We start from the raw sequence: 21,092 nt of genomic DNA, 5'->3' as shown, positions 1-21,092 counted from the left end.
CTCCTCTACTGGTTCCTGTTCCTCAGTGAGGAGTTTGCCTCCACTACTGGTTCCTGTTCCTCAGTGAGGAGTTTACCTCCACTACTGGTTCCTGTTCCTCAGTCAGGAGTTTACATCCACTACTGGTTCCTGTTCCTCAGTGAGGAGTTTACCTCCTCTACTGGTTCCTGTTCCTCAGTGAGGAGTTTAGCTCCACTACTGGTTCCTGTTTCTCAGTGAGGAGTTTACCTCCACTACTGGTTCCTGTTCCTCAGTGAGGAGTTTACCTCCTCTACTGGTTCCTGTTCCTCAGTGAGGAGTTCACCTCCTCTACTGGTTCCTGTTCCTCAGTGAGTTTACCTCCACTACTGGTTCCTGTTCCTCAGTGAGGAGTTTACCTCCTCTACTGGTTCCTGTTCCTCAGTGAGGAGTTTGCCTCCACTACTGGTTCCTGTTCCTCAGTGAGGAGTTTACCTCCACTACTGGTTCCTGTTCCTCAGTGAGGAGTTTACCTCCACTACTGGTTCCTGTTCCTCAGTGAGTTTACCTCCTCTACTGGTTCCTGTTCCTCAGTGAGGAGTTTACCTCCACTACTGGTTCCTGTTCCTCAGTGAGTTTACCTCCTCTACTGGTTCCTGTTCCTCAGTGAGGAGTTTACCTCCTCTACTGGTTCCTGTTCCTCAGTGAGGAGTTTACCTCCACTACTGGTTCCTGTTCCTCAGTGAGGAGTTTACCTCCACTACTGGTTCCTGTTCCTCAGTGAGGAGTTTACCTCCTCTACTGGTTCCTGTTCCTCAGTGAGGAGTTTACCTCCTCTACTGGTTCCTGTTCCTCAGTGAGGAGTTTACCTCCTCTATTGGTTCCTGTTCCTCAGTGAGGAGTTTACCTCCACTACTGGTTCCTGTTCCTCAGTGAGGAGTTTACCTCCTCTACTGGTTCCTGTTCCTCAGTGAGGAGTTTACCTCCTCTACTGGTTCCTGTTCCTCAGTGAGGAGTTTACCTCCTCTACTGGTTTCTGTTCCTCAGTGAGGAGTTTACCTCCACTACTGGTTCCTGTTCCTCAGTGAGTTTACATCCTCTACTGGTTCCTGTTCCTCAGTGAGGAGTTTACCTCCACTACTGGTTCCTGTTCCTCAGTGAGGAGTTTACCTCCACTACTGGTTCCTGTTCCTCATTGAGTTTACATCCTCTACTGGTTCCTGTTCCTCAGTGAGTTCACCTCCTCTACTGGTTCCTGTTCCTCAGTGAGGACTTTACCTCCACTACTGGTTCCTGTTCCTCAGTGAGTTTACATCCTCTACTGGTTCCTGTTCCTCAGTGAGTTCACCTCCTCTACTGGTTCCTGTTCCTCAGTGAGGAGTTTACCTCCACTACTGGTTCCTGTTCCTCAGTGAGGAGTTTACCTCCACTACTGGTTCCTGTTCCTCAGTGAGGAGTTTACCTCCACTACTGGTTCCTGTTCCTCATTGAGTTTACCTCCACTACTGGTTCCTGTTCCTCAGTGAGTTTACATCCTCTACTGGTTCCTGTTCCTCAGTGAGTTCACCTCCTCTACTGGTTCCTGTTCCTCAGTGAGGAGTTTACCTCCACTACTGGTTCCTGTTCCTCATTGAGTTTACATCCTCTACTGGTTCCTGTTCCTCAGTGAGTTCACCTCCTCTACTGGTTCCTGTTCCTCAGTGAGGACTTTACCTCCACTACTGGTTCCTGTTCCTCAGTGAGGAGTTTACCTTCACTACTGGTTCCTGTTCCTCAGTGAGTTTACATCCTCTACTGGTTCCTGTTCCTCAGTGAGTTCACCTCCTCTACTGGTTCCTGTTCCTCAGTGAGGAGTTTACCTCCACTACTGGTTCCTGTTCCTCAGTGAGGAGTTTACCTCCACTACTGGTTCCTGTTCCTCTGTGAGGAGTTTACCTCCTCTACTGGTTCCTGTTCCTCAGTGAGGAGTTTACCTCCTCTACTGGTTCCTGTTCCTCAGTGAGGAGTTTACCTCCTCTACTGGTTCCTGTTCCTCAGTGAGGAGTTTACCTCCTCTACTGGTTCCTGTTCCTCAGTGAGGAGTTTACCTCCACTACTGGTTCCTGTTCCTCAGTGAGGAGTTTACCTCCACTACTGGTTCCTGTTCCTCAGTGAGGAGTTTACATCCTCTACTGGTTCCTGTTCCTCAGTGAGGAGTTTACCTCCACTACTGGTTCCTGTTCCTCAGTGAGGAGTTTACCTCCTCTACTGGTTCCTGTTCCTCAGTGAAGAGTTTACCTCCTCTACTGGTTCCTGTTCCTCAGTGAGGAGTTTACCTCCACTACTGGTTCCTGTTCCTCCGTGAGGAGTTTACCTCCACTACTGGTTCCTGTTCCTCAGTGAGGAGTTTACCTCCACTACTGGTTCCTGTTCCTCCGTGAGGAGTTTACCTCCTCTACTGGTTCCTGTTCCTCAGTGAGTTTACCTCCTCTACTGGTTCCTGTTCCTCAGTGAGGAGTTTACCTCCACTACTGGTTCCTGTTCCTCAGTGAGGAGTTTACCTCCTCTACTGGTTCCTGTTCCTCCGTGAGGAGTTTACCTCCACTACTGGTTCCTGTTCCTCAGTGAGTTTACCTCCTCTACTGGTTCCTGTTCCTCAGTGAGTTTACCTCCTCTACTGGTTCCTGTTCCTCAGTGAGGAGTTTACCTCCACTACTGGTTCCTGTTCCTCAGTGAAGAGTTTACCTCCTCTACTGGTTCCTGTTCCTCAGTGAGGAGTTTACCTCCACTACTGGTTCCTGTTCCTCAGTGAGTTTACCTCCTCTACTGGTTCCTGTTCCTCAGTGAGTTTACCTCCACTACTGGTTCCTGTTCCTCAGTGAGGAGTTTACCTCCACTACTGGTTCCTGTTCCTCAGTGAGGAGTTTACCTCCACTACTGGTTCCTGTTCCTCAGTGAGGAGTTTACCTCCACTACTGGTTCCTGTTCCTCAGTGAGTTTACCTCCTCTACTGGTTCCTGTTCCTCAGTGAGTTTACCTCCACTACTGGTTCCTGTTCCTCAGTGAGGAGTTTACCTCCACTACTGGTTCCTGTTCCTCAGTGAGGAGTTTACCTCCACTACTGGTTCCTGTTCCTCAGTGAGGAGTTTACCTCCTCTACTGGTTCCTGTTCCTCAGTGAGTTTACCTCCACTACTGGTTCCTGTTCCTCAGTGAGGAGTTTACCTCCACCATTGGGTCTCGTCTCAATTGTGTAGGAATCTGACAGGAAGAACCTGTCGTCATACTGTAGAACACATTTTACAGTAATAGTCACATTTCCTACTCTGGTCTGCACATTGGCATGCAGTGTACCATAACTTGACAATGACAGTAAGAGTACTACAGTACAATACTGTAAACTTTACTGTAGTACAGTGTACAATAACTTGACAATGACAGTAAGAGTACTACAGTACAATACTGTAAACTTTACTGTAGTACAGTGTACAATAACTTGACAATGACAGTAAGAGTACTACAGTACAATACTGTAAAGTTTACTGTAGTACAGTGTACAATAACTTGACAATGACAGTAAGAGTACTACTGTACTATACTGTAAAGTTTACTGTAGTACAGTGTACAATAATTTGACAATGACAGTAAGAGTACTACAGTACTATACTGTAAAGTTTACTGTAGTGCATGCTGAATACTCAGCGGTTGTCATCGTAGAAAGTTCTCATGATTGAGGCCACGTTGATGTTCTAAGGTTTGGTTTATCATTCTTGCTGCCTCAGTCATTATCATGTCATGATTGATGACATGATCAACAACCGTTGCTCAAATCTCATTGGAGACTGTTTGCTGCTGCCGTCTTGGTCCTTGTCCTCGACCCCGTCCCCCCACATGTCTCAACGGGGCCCATGGACACCTCTCAAACTGGGTGCTTTTCCTCTGCCATTCCTTTGACCACGTCTTCCTCCTCTTCCTCTTCCTCCTCTTCCTCCTCCTACTTGACCTCCATGGTTCCCACCTGCCTGCTCCATGTTGTATCACTACATATGTTGTTGTGGATGTCACTTCCTTACTGTCATACGACAAGGTCAGATCAATCATCATTAACAAATTGGTGTCAGGTGGTGTCAATCATTGTCATCATCCTGAAAATGTCATGATTTGAACATGCTCATCCTCAGTTTCCAAGACTATGCTTTAACATGCAACAGTTACTTGTCATTTTGAGTAGTTGTATCAATTGATAGTTAGATTGTTGTATTGAAATGAATTGACAGTCAATAGAAATGTAATGTGTGAATAGCATTTTGAAATGATTGTACTGTGATGTTAAGTTGTGTCATTTTGAACCGGTGATTAAAGTTCAATGGACAAATGATCTTTGGTCTTTGTGCATTGTATCCAAGTGAGTGAAAAAAGTGTTAGAGTTTTGAAAAAAGTGCATTCTGATCATTGGTTGTGAGTTTTGTATCTAGAGTTGTGAAAAATGACATCAAGGTTCTGAAACTAGTGTCAAAGTGATTGACAAAGACTGTAACAGTAAAGCTTGAAGGATTTTGGAGTTCTTGACACAGAAGAGTCGACATTTCATTCACCTTTGTGCTCATTAATAAAACAGCAAGTATGATTCCAAACATTAGATTTATTAACAATGAAAACAAATAAACACAGATTCTAACTACCTATATACAGCTGTGTGTGCATAAGTGTGTGTGTGTGTGTGTGTCTGTGTGTTTGTGTGCGTGTGTGTGTGTGTGTGTGTGTGTGTGTGTGTGTGTGTGTGTGTGTGTGTGTGTGTGTGTGTGTGTGTGTGTGTGTGTGTGTGTGTGTGTGTGTGTGTGTGTGTGTGTGTGTGAGAAAGAGAGAGAGAGGAATTCATCAGGGCTGGACTGTGATCACACATGTAAAGTGTCCAGTAAAGAAGAAAAAGAAAAAGAAAGTAAAATAGTTGCTTGCATTTCAGCAGGGTCTCGCCCAGCTCTGCTCGTGTTCAGACACTAATTAAATCTTTTTATTTTACAAATCCAATCCATTTGGAAAGATAACATGTTTGTTCGAGGCATCAGTGTATTAAAATATGGTTCACTCAATGTGACTTTTGTCAAACTAAGGCAACCTATGAATGAAAACTCACATATAACTCAAGCAGTTTGAATGCTGTGTATTTATTGAATCATTTGGGAAAGTTTTAGGATTTGGGAGAATTTTATGAAGGCCCCACAAGAGTAGATATGAAACAGGAAAAGATCTTTCCAGGAGAAAAGAGTAACTTCAAAACATTACACCGGATATAGAGAGGACAGGAAACAGAAAACATTGATTGGTAGAACACATTTAGTTGGAATAGCAGTTGTCGTAATCTATCAATGGTCGTAAACAATCAATAGTTGCAGTTGTTGCAGCGGTTGTTGCAGCGGTTGTTGCAGCCGTTGTTGCAGCCGTTGTTGCAGCCGTTGTTGCAGCCGTTGTTGCAGCCGTTGTTGCAGTTGTCGTTGCAGCAGTTCTTGGGAGTAGTTGTTGGAGGAGCGGTTGTAGTAGTTGTTGGAGGAGCGGTTGTGGTGAAAGGTACACAGCCTACTCTCTTAGAGAGTCTTCCCCCCGCTGGGTAGAAAGGCAGAGTTCTCTGGGATGAGGCAATTTTACAGAAGTTGGCAGTTGCACAACCAGAATGAAAGAATGTGTCCGATGGGTTTTCTGTGGAGAACAAAAAAGGTCACAAGTGAAATGAGAAATGATTTGAATGTATTGGAGTCAAGGCTGGGTTGAAAATACGAGTCGAATTTTAGGAGAAACTACAATCAAAGATTTTCGCCATTAAAGGTGCAAAGGCAGAAAATGTCCCACCTGTTGGACCAGTATTATAGTTTTACATGCAGAAACTTGTTTTAAAGAATTGAAATGCATGAATAAAGAACAGTTCAACTTTATACAGCAACAATAACAATAATAATAATTGAGTAAATAGTGACCGGGGATGGCGTTGAAGCAGATGTCTTCAGGATCTGAACACTGAATGGTGTGAGGTCTACATTCGTAGTCGTCTGGGTGACAAGATGGACACGATAATCCATTTGAACTTGGTTCTGAATCGAAAACTGAAAACCAGAAAAAAACAGAACCAAGAAGTCAGCGGTCTCGTCCAAAATACTTTATTTGAACTGTATTTTTTGTTTTGTAGTCCGTCTTTACTTACAAGGTGTAATGTCTGAATTGCACGCGTCACTGTCACAGCATGTAGTATTTACTTGAACACGTAGGTTGTCCGTCTGGTATGAAGTTATAAAAGAGCCTGGGGCGTGACACACACTGTAACCTGCACAACCCATGAAAACTTCTTCGGCACGGTCACCATTGAAATCAGCTGTGGAGTCAAGTCACAGTTTAAAAATGCTCATTAAAGCCAATATAAAATCCTATTTTATATATAAAAAAAAAATCAAACAAAGAAAATGTGATGAATAAAACAAGGAATGTCTTACAAGTGGTGGAAGATATCATGCAGAATGGAGTTTCTTCTGGACAAGTAAACCGCTCCATGACACACCCAGACCCAGACCCAGACCCAGACCCAGGCTCAGATCCAAACCCAGACCCAGATCCAAACCCAGACCCAGCCCCAGACCCAGCCCCAGACCCAGCCCCAGACTCAGCCCCAGACCCAAACCCATTCCCACCCCCAGATATAATAAAAATCACAGACCCACCCCCAGTCCCAGACCCAGACCCAGCCCCAGACCCAGCCCCAGACCCAGACCCAGCCCCAGACCCAGACCCAGCCCCAGACCCAGACCCAGCCCCAGACCCAGACCCAGACCCAGACCCAGACCCAGACCCGCTAGAATCTCTGCACACGTAACAAGTGATGCCGGCAGCTGTAATGGAAAACAGACAAACAAACCAACAAAAAATAAAAGGTTAATGAAACATGAACACAGTTCAGATTGAATGAAAAGAAGGTCTTTTACATCATTTTGGTCAAACCCTGTAAACTACATAAACACTAAATGTAAATTATTTGTTAATCATTGGTATATATATATTTTTTAACCTGGTTAAGTTCAAAGACCTTTTTCATTTCAAATGACACAGATACTAGATGAAAGTAACTTACCGACACCGGCGAGTGCCGAGAAGAGAGTCAATGAGATGATGAGCTTCATGATTGCGGCGATAGCGTATGATCGTCACTTCTCTCTATATATGGTCTACATCTTTCATACTAATGAGATATTAAACAAAATGATTGGGTGTATATGTATTTTTGTAGAATTATTTCTATTTACCTGAATAAAAGGTGATTGCTTCCACTTACACCCACACCCACTTTTATTTAGGTACACCCTGTTTTGTTTTGAAAAAGGGTGTGGATTTCGGGCAAAAAGTGATGTAGTCAGAGTTTTATAATTTAGCTGGAGAGATTGAATTCAATTAATAGAATTTATTTTACGTGGTGTACGTTCTATGCAGCATTCATGTTAATGGCTCCACTTTACAATTATGAACAACGTCTTCGAAGTCTAAACCTAAGTAGTAATCATACGGTTGTGATGAGGGCCGGGCTCTGATTCAATATGTCAACTTTGAGGCCGATCTGACCATGTGCAGGCTATTTACATTGCACTTAGTTCATTATTTGGTCTAAATCAGCATCATTCACACTCCTTCAAGTACTGTCTTTTTCATAACCCTAAATCATTCATTATAGTCATTTGAATGAAGAACCTTTGAGTCACGCATGATCACAAACAGTCAGAAACTGTCTCGTAATGTTAGGGATATCAAGGAAATGACCTGTCCAGTCAGGTGCCACGTTTGCCAATCTGTCGTGTACATTAGTAATATTGAAGAAGTGCCATATGAGTAGGGGAAAAAGGGTGAAAACAGTCAGTCAGTTCAGGTTTTTGTGATTCTTTAGACATGATATCAAACTAAAATCCAGTCCAAGTCCTCAAAAGGATTAACTCCAAGCAATGCCACAAAGGTGCATTTATGTTTTCAGATAAAACACAATATCTACCATTTTGTCTGACTGTCTCGTAATGTTAGGGATATCAATGACCTGTCCAGTCAGGTGCCACGTTTGCCAATCTGTCGTGTACATTAGTAATATTGAAGAAGTGCCATATGAGTAGGGGAAAAAGGGTGAAAACAGTCAGTCAGTTCAGGTTTTTGTGATTCTTTAGATGTCAGGGTGTAGGCTGAGGTCTCCTTTAAGAGTGGGCGGGCCATAGGTCTGGGCTGTCCAGCACCTCACCTGTGGCCACTTCTTGTAATCACCCTGCCCTATATATGTCCTGTCTGTGTGTTTGTTCAGCGTCGGGTTGTTTGTTATCGATGTCCCGTCCGTCCGGTCCAGTGTTAGTCGTCCATGTCTCGTCCGGTCTGTCCAGGGCATTGGAATCAAGTCTGCTGTGCTCTTCATGTCAAGGAGCATCCTGCGATTCATCTGTCTGTGATGTCATCAAATAAAAGACTTGTTTGAACCCAGCCTGCCTCCAGAGTCCTGCACTTGGGTCCTGTCCGTATCCGTGACATTAGACATGATGTCAAACTAAAATCCAGTCCAAGTCCTCAAAAGGATTAACTCCAAGCAATGCCACAAAGGTGCATTTATGTTTTCAGATAAAACACAATATCTACCATTTTGTCTGACTTTTTGAGTGTAGCACGTACTGGCTCGTTATGCAGCACTTCCTGTCCATCCAACAGGTGGCGCTCTCACTGTGACTGTATATTGGTGTGTGGAATTCATCAGGGCAGGACTGTGATCACACTTGTAACGTGTCTAGTCAAGGTTTCAGGCAGATTCCAATATACCTGAAATCTCCAACCTCTCATTTTGTTCCAAAATACTTGAAAGGGTGGTTGCCGCACAATGACAGTCACATCTGGACGTAAACGACCTTCGTGAACCTTTTCAATCCCGTTTCCGTCCAAAACACAGCACTGAAATAGCCCCAGTCCAAATGACCAAGGACCTCCTCCGTCCAGCGGACTCCAGACTACTTACCATTCTCACCCTCCACCTCAGCGCAGCTGTTGACACAATCTCCCCCCCACTACTCCTGGACCGCCTGGCCGGCATAGGGATTACTGTTGCTGCACTCTCCTGGTTCACATCATACCTGCCTGACCGTCGCTAGCATGTCGTGCAATTAGGTAGTTACAAGTCTGGCGGCGCCGGTGTTTCTTCGCCGGGCTTGCTGGTGTGCAGCGTGTCGCAAAAAGTTATGTTTAGGCCCTCAAAAACTCATTGGAGGTTATGGGAGAATAATGAGGATAATAATTAAAGCTGCAAGCAGCATTGGCCGGGTCCTCACACCCTTGCTGCTCAACGATTGGAAGTATGTTCCCGCAGGTGGCGCTACGACTAGCAGTGTGTTTTAGCCTCTGGATGTGATGAGGGCTGACTGTTGTAGGGGTTTCTTACCTCATATGGATCATGAGGAACCATTTATGTTGTGTTTGGCTATCGATAAGAATTAATCATTATCGAAGATAGTTATTCATCATATTATTGAAAATGTAATCTGATCTGTATCAGATACGTCGGAGCACTACCTGTCTTAACATGAAATGATAGCCAGTTCAGTTATATCAGTCCTGTAAGATACGTTGCATTGGTGCATTGGTGCATTGTTGCATCGTTGCATTGAATGGGTCTCATTTGAATGCTAATGTGTGTCACTATAGGGTAGTGACTTGGAGAGGCCAGCTGGAGCAGCAACTCCAGTGTAACTCAATTGGCTTATTTTCTTACACACTGTCTCTCAATTTTGCTTCAGTTGTGAATAAAATAATTTTCACCACAACGTACTCTTGTAAGTAGGCTGGATGTCCACTGCGGTAGCAGGAAGACAATGGTGGATGTGAAAGCTTTGGGAGATTTCATACCGGAATTAGAGATTTTTTGGTTTGTACCAGAATGTACGCTGATATTAATTTTGAGCAAATATGAATGACAGTCGACTTTGCCACACCTCACACGGGGCACCATTATGTTGGGATTTTTTTACCTCATAAGGATCACGAGGAAACATTTATATTGTGTTTGTTTATTGATAATGATTAATAATTGTTGTCAGATAATTATTAATTATGTTATTGAAAATGTAATCTGATCTGTTTAAGATACCTCGGAGCGCCACTTGTCTTAACAGGAAATGATAGCCAATTCAGTTATTTCAGTCCCATAAGATATACTAAACAGTCAATCAGGAATTTGAATTAATAGTTAAATTAATTACAATGACCAGAATTACAGTTTTTGTCAATCACTTTGACACTAGTTTCAGAACCTTGATGTCATTTTTCACAACTCTAGATACAAAACTCGCAACAGTCAGCACTTGTATCACAGACTTTCCAATGTTCAAAACATTGCATTGTTTATTCGTAACTTTAAAGAAAGCTTGCACTCACAGAATAATTGGTTCAAAGAACTACTTTATCCAGAACTACCATAGAGACATTTCTTTAAATCACACACTCACAACAGACACACAATGTCACAGTTTAGTCGTTTGTACAACCATTAAATATTGTAGTCCAAAATATGTGATCCATGTTTCATCCTGTGCTTCACGTATTGTCATTGTACGTACAGTAAAATGACGAGTTGAGAGAACACCACAGACAGTGGAATCACAGTTTTAGTTGAACAAAGGTGAAATTTATTGATGAATACAAACTCAATGACAACACAAGTTGAATGAAAGTAACAATTACTGTAACAAAAAAACAAAAAAAAAAGTCCTGCAAAACAAACTGCTCCACACCTGGATACTGTACAGTAAGAAAAAAAAAAGCTAAACAAAGGAACAATCACTCGTCATCCCCATCAACCCCGTCTTGTGGATTGGGCCACAGGTTCTCATCCACATCTGCAAAGATGTTGTCGTTTGTCAAACATTTTGGAAAGAACCTACGTGCCTGGTGTCAGGCCTGAACCTGGGCTGTGGTTATGTCATCACATTGTCCATGGCCTGAAGAAGGTCACTTGTTGATGCGGATGCCGATCATATACTTTGCACCTCCATGTGGAGAAAAACTCCTCAATGGGGTTACAGTAAGGAAAGGAGAGTATAGGGACAAGTACACAGTGAGGAACTGTGGATGGGCCTGAAACCATGCCTGCACCAGAGGAGCATGGTGGAACCTGACGTAGTCCCTGAAACCATGTCTGCACCAGAGGAGCATGCTGGAACCTGACGTAGTCCCTGAAACCATGTGTGCACCAGAGGAGCATGGTGGAACCTGACGTAGTCCCTGAAACCATGCCTGCACCAGAGGAGCATGGTGGAACCTGACGTAGTCCCTGAAACCATGCCTGCACCAGAGGAGCATGGTGGAACCTGACATAGTCCCTGAAACCATGCCTGTACCAGAGGAGCATGGTGGAACCTGACGTAGTCCCTGAAACCATGTCTGCAGCAGAGGAGCATGGTGGAACCTGACGTAGTCCCTGAAACCATGCCTGCAGCAGAGGAGCATGGTGGAACCTGACGTAGTCCCTGAAACCATGCCTGTACCAGAGGAGCATGGTGGAACCTGACGTAGTCCCTGAAACCATGCCTGCAGCAGAGGAGCATGGTGGAACCTGACGTAGTCCCTGAAACCATGTCTGCAGCAGAGGAGCATGGTGGAACCTGACGTAGTCCCTGAAACCATGCCTGTACCAGAGGAGCATGGTGGAACCTGACGTAGTCCCAAACAATGACATCAATTACACCAACAGATCTGCAGACTAGAGTTACTGGAGCTCGTCAAGAAATGCAAGGATCTCTGCATTGTATGCACCAATCAGAGTTTTACACCCTATCACCCCATCTTCTGACATCGCCACACACATACTGATGTTGCCCCCCCCCCCCCCCCCCCCCCCCCGTCCAGGTGCTTGTACGGTGGCCCGCTGGCCAGTTACTGTAATTCTCTCCCTCTCCTCCTTGTCTTGGCAGGTTGAAGCCTGTCTCATCCACAAACACAAATCTGTGATCATTTTCATGTGCATCCAGGACGTCACCCTCTGTGTACAAGAAGACATGTTGGAAAGAGGATTACTGTACAGTACTGATTATAGTACAATGATATACAGTACTGATTATAGTACAATGATGGGAAATGTTTCACAAACAAGCATCATGAAACTGAACATACCTGAACAAACTCAATCCTCCTGCTTCACTCTGTCTGCATTTCTTTCAAAAGGCACATGGTACAACTGTTTGAGGGACACCTGGTACCTTTTCAGAACACGTGCAAAGGTGTGCAAACTTCTGTCTTCCACATTCCTGAAGAGATCTTCATGGTCCAGGATGTTCTGTCTGATTTCTCTCAGCCTAAAGTCATTTCTGTCTGGACCATGTTGACCACAGTGTTCCTGTTCCTCAGTGAGGACTTTACCTCCACTACTGGTTCCTGTTCCTCAGTGAGGAGTTTACCTCCTCTACTGGTTCCTGTTCCTCAGTGAGGAGTTTACCTCCACTACTGGTTCCTGTTCCTGAGTGAGGAGTTTACCTCCACTACTGGTTCCTGTTCCTCAGTGAGGAGTTTACCTCCTCTACTGGTTCCTGTTCCTCAGTGAGGAGTTTACCTCCTCTACTGGTTCCTGTTCCTCAGTGAGGAGTTTACCTCCACTACTGGTTCCTGTTCCTCAGTGAGGAGTTTACCTCCTCTACTGGTTCCTGTTCCTCAGTGAGGAGTTTACCTCCTCTACTGGTTCCTGTTCCTGAGTGAGGAGTTTACCTCCACTACTGGTTCCTGTTCCTCAGTGAGGAGTTTACCTCCACTACTGGTTCCTGTTCCTCAGTGAGGAGTTTACCTCCTCTACTGGTTCCTGTTCCTCAGTGACTTACCTCCTCTACTGGTTCCTGTTCCTCAGTGAGGAGTTTACCTCCACTACTGGTTCCTGTTCCTCAGTGAGTTTACCTCCTCTACTGGTTCCTGTTCCTCAGTGAGGAGTTTACCTCCACTACTGGTTCCTGTTCCTCAGTGACTTACCTCCTCTACTGGTTCCTGTTCCTCAGTGAGGAGTTTACCTCCACTACTGGTTCCTGTTCCTCAGTGAGTTTACCTCCACTACTGGTTCCTGTTCCTCAGTGAGGAGTTTACCTCCTCTACTGGTTCCTGTTCCTCAGTGAGTTTACCTCCTCTACTGGTTCCTGTTCCTCAGTGAGTTTACCTCCACTACTGGTTCCTGTTCCTCAGTGAGTTTACCTCCACTACTGGTTCCTGTTCCTCAGTGAGTTTACCTCCACTACTGGTTCCTGTTCCTCAGTGAGGAGTTTACATCCTCTACTGGTTCCTGTTCCTCAGTGAGGAGTTTACCTCCTCTACTGGTTCCTGTTCCTCAGTGAGTTTACCTCCACTACTGGTTCCTGTTCCTCAGTGAGTTTACCTCCACTACTGGTTCCTGTTCCTCAGTGAGTTTACCTCCTCTACTGGTTCCTGTTCCTCAGTGAAGAGTTTACCTCCTCTACTGGTTCCTGTTCCTCAGTGAGGAGTTTACCTCCTCTACTGGTTCCTGTTCCTCAGTGAGTTTACCTCCTCTACTGGTTCCTGTTCCTCAGTGAGTTTACCTCCTCTACTGGTTCCTGTTCCTCAGTGAGTTTACCTCCTCTACTGGTTCCTGTTCCTCAGTGAGTTTACCTCCACTACTGGTTCCTGTTCCTCAGTGAGTTTACCTCCACTACTGGTTCCTGTTCCTCAGTGAGTTTACCTCCTCTACTGGTTCCTGTTCCTCAGTGAAGAGTTTACCTCCTCTACTGGTTCCTGTTCCTCAGTGAGGAGTTTACCTCCTCTACTGGTTCCTGTTCCTCAGTGAGGAGTTTACCTCCACTACTGGTTCCTGTTCCTCAGTGAGTTTACTTCCACTACTGGTTCCTGTTCCTCAGTGAGTTCACCTCCTCTACTGGTTCCTGTTCCTCAGTGAGTTTACCTCCACTACTGGTTCCTGTTCCTCAGTGAGGAGTTTGCCTCCACTACTGGTTCCTGTTCCTCAGTGAGGAGTTTACCTCCACTACTGGTTCCTGTTCCTCAGTGAGGAGTTTACCTCCACTACTGGTTCCTGTTCCTCAGTGAGTTTACCTCCTCTACTGGTTCCTGTTCCTCAGTGAGGAGTTTACCTCCACTACTGGTTCCTGTTCCTCAGTGAGTTTACCTCCTCTACTGGTTCCTGTTCCTCAGTGAGGAGTTTACCTCCTCTACTGGTTCCTGTTCCTCAGTGAGTTCACCTCCACTACTGGTTCCTGTTCCTCAGTGAGTTTACTTCCACTACTGGTTCCTGTTCCTCAGTGAGTTCACCTCCTCTACTGGTTCCTGTTCCTCAGTGAGTTTACCTCCTCTACTGGTTCCTGTTCCTCAGTGAGGAGTTTGCCTCCACTACTGTTTCCTGTTCCTCAGTGAGGAGTTTACCTCCACTACTGGTTCCTGTTCCTCAGTGAGGAGTTTTCCTCCACTACTGGTTCCTGTTCCTCAGTGAGGAGTTTACCTCCTCTACTGGTTCCTGTTCCTCAGTGAGTTTACCTCCACTACTGGTTCCTGTTCCTCAGTGAGGAGTTTACCTCCACTACTGGTTCCTGTTCCTCAGTGAGGAGTTTACCTCCTCTACTGGTTCCTGTTCCTCAGTGAGGAGTTTACCTCCACTACTGGTTCCTGTTCCTCAGTGAGTTTACTTCCACTACTGGTTCCTGTTCCTCAGTGAGTTCACCTCCTCTACTGGTTCCTGTTCCTCAGTGAGTTCACCTCCACTACTGGTTCCTGTTCCTCAGTGAGGAGTTTGCCTCCACTACTGGTTCCTGTTCCTCAGTGAGGAGTTTACCTCCACTACTGGTTCCTGTTCCTCAGTGAGGAGTTTACCTCCACTACTGGTTCCTGTTCCTGAGTGAGGAGTTTACCTCCTCTACTGGTTCCTGTTCCTCAGTGAGGAGTTTACCTCCTCTACTGGTTCCTGTTCCTCAGTGAGTTTACCTCCTCTACTGGTTCCTGTTCCTCAGTGAGGAGTTTACCTCCTCTACTGGTTCCTGTTCCTCAGTGAGGAGTTTACCTCCACTACTGGTTCCTGTTCCTCAGTGAGTTTACCTCCTCTACTGGTTCCTGTTCCTCAGTGAGGAGTTTACCTCCTCTACTGGTTCCTGTTCCTCAGTGAGGAGTTTACCTCCACTATTGGTTCCTGTTCCTCAGTGAGGAGTTTATCTCCTCTACTGGTTCCTGTTCCTCAGTGAGGAGTTTACCTCCACTACTGGTTCCTGTTCCTCAGTGAGGAGTTTACCTCCTCTACTGGTTCCTGTTCCTCAGTGAGGAGTTTACCTCCTCTACTGGTTCCTGTTCCTCAGTGAGGAGTCTACCTCCTCTACTGGTTCCTGTTCCTCACTGAGGAGTTTACCTCCACTACTGGTTCCTGTTCCTCGGTGAGGAGTTTACCTCCTCTACTGGTTCCTGTTCCTCAGTGAGGAGTTTACCTCCTCTACTGGTTTCTGTTCCTCAGTGAGGAGTTTACCTCCACTACTGGTTCCTGTTCCTCAGTGAGGAGTTCACCTCCACTACTGGTTCCTGTTCCTCAGTGAGTTTACATCCTCTACTGGTTCCTGTTCCTCAGTGAGGAGTTTGTCTCCACTACTGGTTCCTGTTCCTCAGTGAGAAGTTTACCTCCACTACTGGTTCCTGTTCCTCAGTGAGGAGTTTACCTCCACTACTGGTTCCTGTTCCTCAGTGAGTTTACCTCCTCTACTGGTTCCTGTTCCTCAGTGAGGAGTTTACCTCCTCTACTGGTTCCTGTTCCTCAGTGAGGAGTTTACCTCCACTACTGGTTCCTGTTCCTCAGTGAGGAGTTTAACTCCACTACTGGTTCCTGTTCCTCAGTGAGGAGTTTACCTCCACTACTGGTTCCTGGTCCTCAGTGAGGAGTTTACCTCCACTACTGGTTCCTGTTCCTCAGTGAGGAGTTTACCTCCACTACTGGTTCCTGTTCCTCAGTGAGTTTACCTCCTCTACTGGTTCCTGTTCCTCAGTGAGGAGTTTACCTCCTCTACTGGTTCCTGTTCCTCAGTGAGTTTACCTCCACTACTGGTTCCTGTTCCTCAGTGAGTTTACCTCCTCTACTGGTTCCTGTTCCTCAGTGAGCAGTTTACCTCCACTACTGGTTCCTGTTCCTCAGTGAGTTTACCTCCACTACTGGTTCCTGTTCCTCAGTGAGTTTACCTCCTCTACTTGTTCCTGTTACTCAGTGAGGAGTTTACCTCCTCTACTGGTTCCTGTTCCTCAGTGAGGAGTTTACCTCCACTACTGGTTCCTGTTCCTCAGTGAGGAGTTTACCTCCTCTACTGGTTCCTGTTCCTCAGTGAGGAGTTTACCTCCTCTACTGGTTCCTGTTCCTCAGTGAGGAGTTTACTTCCACTACTGGTTCCTGTTCCTCAGTGAGGAGTTTACCTCCTCTACTGGTTCCTGTTCCTCAGTGAGGAGTTTACTTCCACTACTGGTTCCTGTTCCTCAGTGAGGAGTTTACTTCCACTACTGGTTCCTGTTCCTCAGTGAGGAGTTTATCTCCACTACTGGTTCCTGTTCCTTAGTGAGTTTACCTCCTCTACTGGTTCCTGTTACTCAGTGAGGAGTTTACCTCCTCTACTGGTTCCTGTTCCTCAGTGAAGAGTTTACCTCCTCTACTGGCTCCTGTTCCTCAGTGAGGAGTTTACCTCCTCTACTGGTTCCTGTTACTCAGTGAGGAGTTTACCTCCACTACTGGTTCCTGTTACTCAGTGAGGAGTTTACCTCCTCTACTGGTTCCTGTTCCTCAGTGAAGAGTTTACCTCCTCTACTGGCTCCTGTTCCTCAGTGAGGAGTTTTCCTCCTCTACTGGTTCCTGTTCCTCAGTGAGGAGTTTACCTCCTCTACTGGTTCCTGTTCCTCAGTGAGGAGTTTACCTCCACAACTGGTTCCTGTTCCTCAGTGAGGAGTTTACCTCCACTACTGGTTCCTGTTCCTCAGTGAGGAGTTTACCTCCACTACTGGTTCCTGTTCTTCAGTGAGTTTACATCCTCTACTGGTTCCTGTTCCTCAGTGAGGAGTTTACCTCCTCTACTGGTTCCTGTTCCTCAGTGAGGAGTTTACCTCCACTATTGGTTCCTGTTCCTCAGTGAGGAGTTTACCTCCACTACTGGTTCCTGTTCCTCAGTGAGGAGTTTACCTCCACTACTGGTTCCTGTTCCTCAGTGAGGAGTTTACCTCCACTACTGGTTCCTGTTCCTCAGTGAGGAGTTTACCTCCACTACTGGTTCCTGTTCCTCAGTGAGTAGTTTACATCCTCTACTGGTTCCTGTTCCTCAGTGAGGAGTTTACATCCTCTACTGGTTCCTGTTCCTCAGTGAGGAGTTTACCTCCACTACTGGTTCCTGTTCCTCAGTGAGGAGTTTACCTCCACTACTGGTTCCTGTTCCTCAGTGAGGAGTTTACCTCCTCTACTGGTTCCTGTTCCTCAGTGAGGAGTTCACCTCCTCTACTGGTTCCTGTTCCTCAGTGAGTTTACCTCCACTACTGGTTCCTGTTCCTCAGTGAGGAGTTTGCCTCCACTACTGGTTCCTGTTCCTCAGTGAGGAGTTTACCTCCACTACTGGTTCCTGTTCCTCAGTGAGGAGTTTACCTCCACTACTGGTTCCTGTTCCTCAGTGAGTTTACCTCCTCTACTGGTTCCTGTTCCTCAGTGAGGAGTTTACCTCCACTACTGGTTCCTGTTCCTCAGTGAGTTTACCTCCTCTACTGGTTCCTGTTCCTCAGTGAGGAGTTTACCTCATCTACTGGTTCCTGTTCCTCAGTGAGGAGTTTACCTCCACTACTGGTAACTGTTCCTCAGTGAGGAGTTTACCTCCTCTACTGGTTCCTGTTACTCAGTGAGGAGTTTACCTCCTCTACTGGTTCCTGTTCCTCAGTGAGTTTACCTCCACTACTGGTTCCTGTTCCTCAGTGAGGAGTTTACCTCCACTACTGGTTCCTGTTCCTCAGTGAGGAGTTTACCTCCTCTACTGGTTCCTGTTCCTCAGTGAGGAGTTTACATCCTCTACTGGTTCCTGTTCCTCAGTGAGTTTACCTCCACTACTGGTTCCTGTTCCTCAGTGAGGAGTTTACCTCCACTACTGGTTCCTGTTCCTCAGTGAGGAGTTTACCTCCTCTACTGGTTCCTGTTCCTCAGTGAGGAGTTTACCTCCTCTACTGGTTCCTGTTCCTCAGTGAGGAGTTTACCTCTACTACTGGTTCCTGTTCCTCAGTGAGTTTACATCCTCTACTGGTTCCTGTTCCTCAGTGAGTTTACCTCCACTACTGGTTCCTGTTCCTCAGTGAGTTTACCTCCACTACTGGTTCCTGTTCCTCAGTGAGTTTACCTCCTCTACTGGTTCCTGTTCCTCAGTGAGTTTACCTCCACTACTGGTTCCTGTTCCTCAGTGAGGAGTTTACCTCCACTACTGGTTCCTGTTCCTCAGTGAGTTTACCTCCACTACTGGTTCCTGTTCCTCAGTGAGTTTACCTCCTCTACTGGTTCCTGTTCCTCAGTGAGGAGTTTACCTCCTCTACTTGTTCCTGTTACTCAGTGAGGAGTTTACCTCCTCTACTGGTTCCTGTTCCTCAGTGAGGAGTTTACCTCCTGTACTGGTTCCTGTTCCTCAGTGAGGAGTTTACCTCCTCTACTGGTTCCTGTTCCTCAGTGAGGAGTTTACCTCCTCTACTTGTTCCTGTTACTCAGTGAGGAGTTTACCTCCACTACTGGTTCCTGTTCCTCAGTGAGGAGTTTACCTCCTCTACTGGTTCCTGTTCCTCAGTGAGGAGTTTACCTCCACTACTGGTTCCTGTTCCTCAGTGAGGAGTTTACCTCCACTACTGGTTCCTGTTCCTCAGTGAGGAGTTTACCTCCACTACTGGTTCCTGTTCCTCAGTGAGGAGTTTACCTCCACTACTGGTTCCTGTTCCTCAGTGAGTTTACCTCCACTACTGGTTCCTGTTCCTCAGTGAGTTTACCTCCTCTACTTGTTCCTGTTACTCAGTGAGGAGTTTACCTCCTCTACTGGTTCCTGTTCCTCAGTGAGGAGTTTACCTCCTCTACTGGTTCCTGTTCCTCAGTGAGGAGTTTACCTCCACTACTGGTTCCTGTTCCTCAGTGAGGAGTTTACCTCCACTACTGGTTCCTGTTCCTCAGTGAGGAGTTTACCTCCACTACTGGTTCCTGTTCCTCAGTGAGGAGTTTACCTCCACTACTGGTTCCTGTTCCTCAGTGAGGAGTTTACCTCCACCATTGGGTCTCGTCTCAATTGTGTAGGAATCTGACAGGAAGAACCTGTCGTCATACTGTAGAACACATTTTACAGTAATAGTCACATTTCCTACTCTGTGCTGCACATTGGCATGCAGTGTACCATAACTTGACAATGACAGTAAGAGTACTACAGTACAATACTGTAAACTTTACTGTAGTACAGTGTACAATAACTTGACAATGACAGTAAGAGTACTACAGTACAATACTGTAAAGTTTACTGTAGTACAGTGTACAATAACTTGACAATGACAGTAAGAGTACTACAGTACTATACTGTAAAGTTTACTGTAGTACAGTGTACAATAATTTGACAATGACAGTAAGAGTACTACAGTACTATACTGTAAAGTTTACTGTAGTGCATGCTGAATACTCAGCGGTTGTCATCGTAGAAAGTTCTCATGATTGAGGCCACGTTGATGTTCTAAGGTTTGGTTTATCATTCTTGCTGCCTCAGTCATTATCATGTCATGATTGATGACATGATCAACAACCGTTGCTCAAATCTCATTGGAGACTCTTTGCTGCTGCCGTCTTGGTCCTTGTCCTCGACCCCGTCCCCCCACATGTCTCAACGGGGCCCATGGACACCTCTCAAACTGGGTGCTTTTCCTCTGCCATTCCTTTGACCACGTCTTCCTCCTCTTCCTCTTCCTCCTCTTCCTCCTCCTACTTGACCTCCATGGTTCCCACCTGCCTGCTCCATGTTGTATCACTACATATGTTGTTGTGGATGTCACTTCCTTACTGTCATACGACAAGGTCAGATCAATCATCAGTAACAAATTGGTGTCAGGTGGTGTCAATCATTGTCATCATCCTGAAAATGTCATGATTTGAACATGCTCATCCTCAGTTTCCAAGCCTATGCTTTAACATGCAACAGTTACTTGTCATTTTGAGTAGTTGTATCAATTGATAGTTAGATTGTTGTATTGAAATGAATTGACAGTCAATAGAAATGTAATGTGTGAATAGCATTTTGAAATGATTGTACTGTGATGTTAAGTTGTGTCATTTTGAACCGGTGATTAAAGTTCAATGGACAAATGATCTTTGGTCTTTGTGCATTGTATCCAAGTGAGTGAAAAAAAGTGTTAGAGTTTTGAAAAAAGTGCATTCTGATCATTGGTTGTGAGTTTTGTATCTAGAGTTGTGAAAAATGACATCAAGGTTCTGAAACTAGTGTCAAAGTGATTGACAAAAACTGTAACAGTAAAGCTTGAAGGATTTTGGAGTTCTTGACACAGAAGAGTCGACATTTCATTCACCTTTGTGCTCATTAAGAACACAGCAAGTATGATTCCAAACATTAGATTTATTAACAATGAAAACAAATAAACACAGATTCTAACTACCTATATACAGCTTGGTGTGCATAAGTGTGTGTGTGTGTGTGTGTCTGTGTGTTTGTGTGCGTGTGCGCGTGTGTGTGTGTGTGTGTGTGTCTGTGTGTTTGTGTGCGTGTGCATGTGTGTGTGTGTGTGTGTGCGTGTGTGTGTGTGTGTGTGTGTGTGTGTGTGTGTGTGTGTGTGTGTGTGTGTGTGTGTGTGTGTGTGAGAAAGAGAGAGAGAGGAATTCATCAGGGCTGGACTGTGATCACACATGTAAAGTGTCCAGTAAAGAAGAAAAAGAAAAAGAAAGTAAAATAGTTGCTTGCATTTCAGCAGGGTCTCGCCCAGCTCTGCTCGTGTTCAGACACTAATTAAATCTTTTTATTTTACAAATCCAATCCATTTGGAAAGATAACATGTTTGTTCGAGGCATCAGTGTATTAAAATATGGTTCACTCAATGTGACTTTTGTCAAACTAAGGCAACCTATGAATGAAAACTCACATATAACTCAAGCAGTTTGAA

The 21,092-nt window shown here is 45.4% G+C and overlaps 1 long non-coding RNA gene across 1 annotated transcript; it reads right to left on the bottom strand.

Moving 5' to 3' along the window:
- Window positions 1-5,101: 5,101 nt before the first annotated feature.
- LOC308130408 lies at window positions 5,102-6,508 on the bottom strand. The gene is made up of 4 exons (XR_013936629.1): window positions 6,416-6,508; window positions 6,130-6,297; window positions 5,906-6,031; window positions 5,102-5,630 (listed from the first exon to the last, which is right to left on the bottom strand). It is a non-coding gene; the product is annotated as an uncharacterized lncRNA (long non-coding RNA).
- Between the last annotated feature and the right edge of the window lie 14,584 nt (window positions 6,509-21,092).

The sequence above is a fragment of the Blennius ocellaris genome (assembly GCF_963422515.1).
Source record: "Blennius ocellaris genome assembly, chromosome: 5".
Classification (NCBI taxonomy): Eukaryota; Metazoa; Chordata; class Actinopteri; order Blenniiformes; family Blenniidae; genus Blennius; species Blennius ocellaris.
This window is presented reverse-complemented; position numbering and strand designations above follow the sequence as displayed.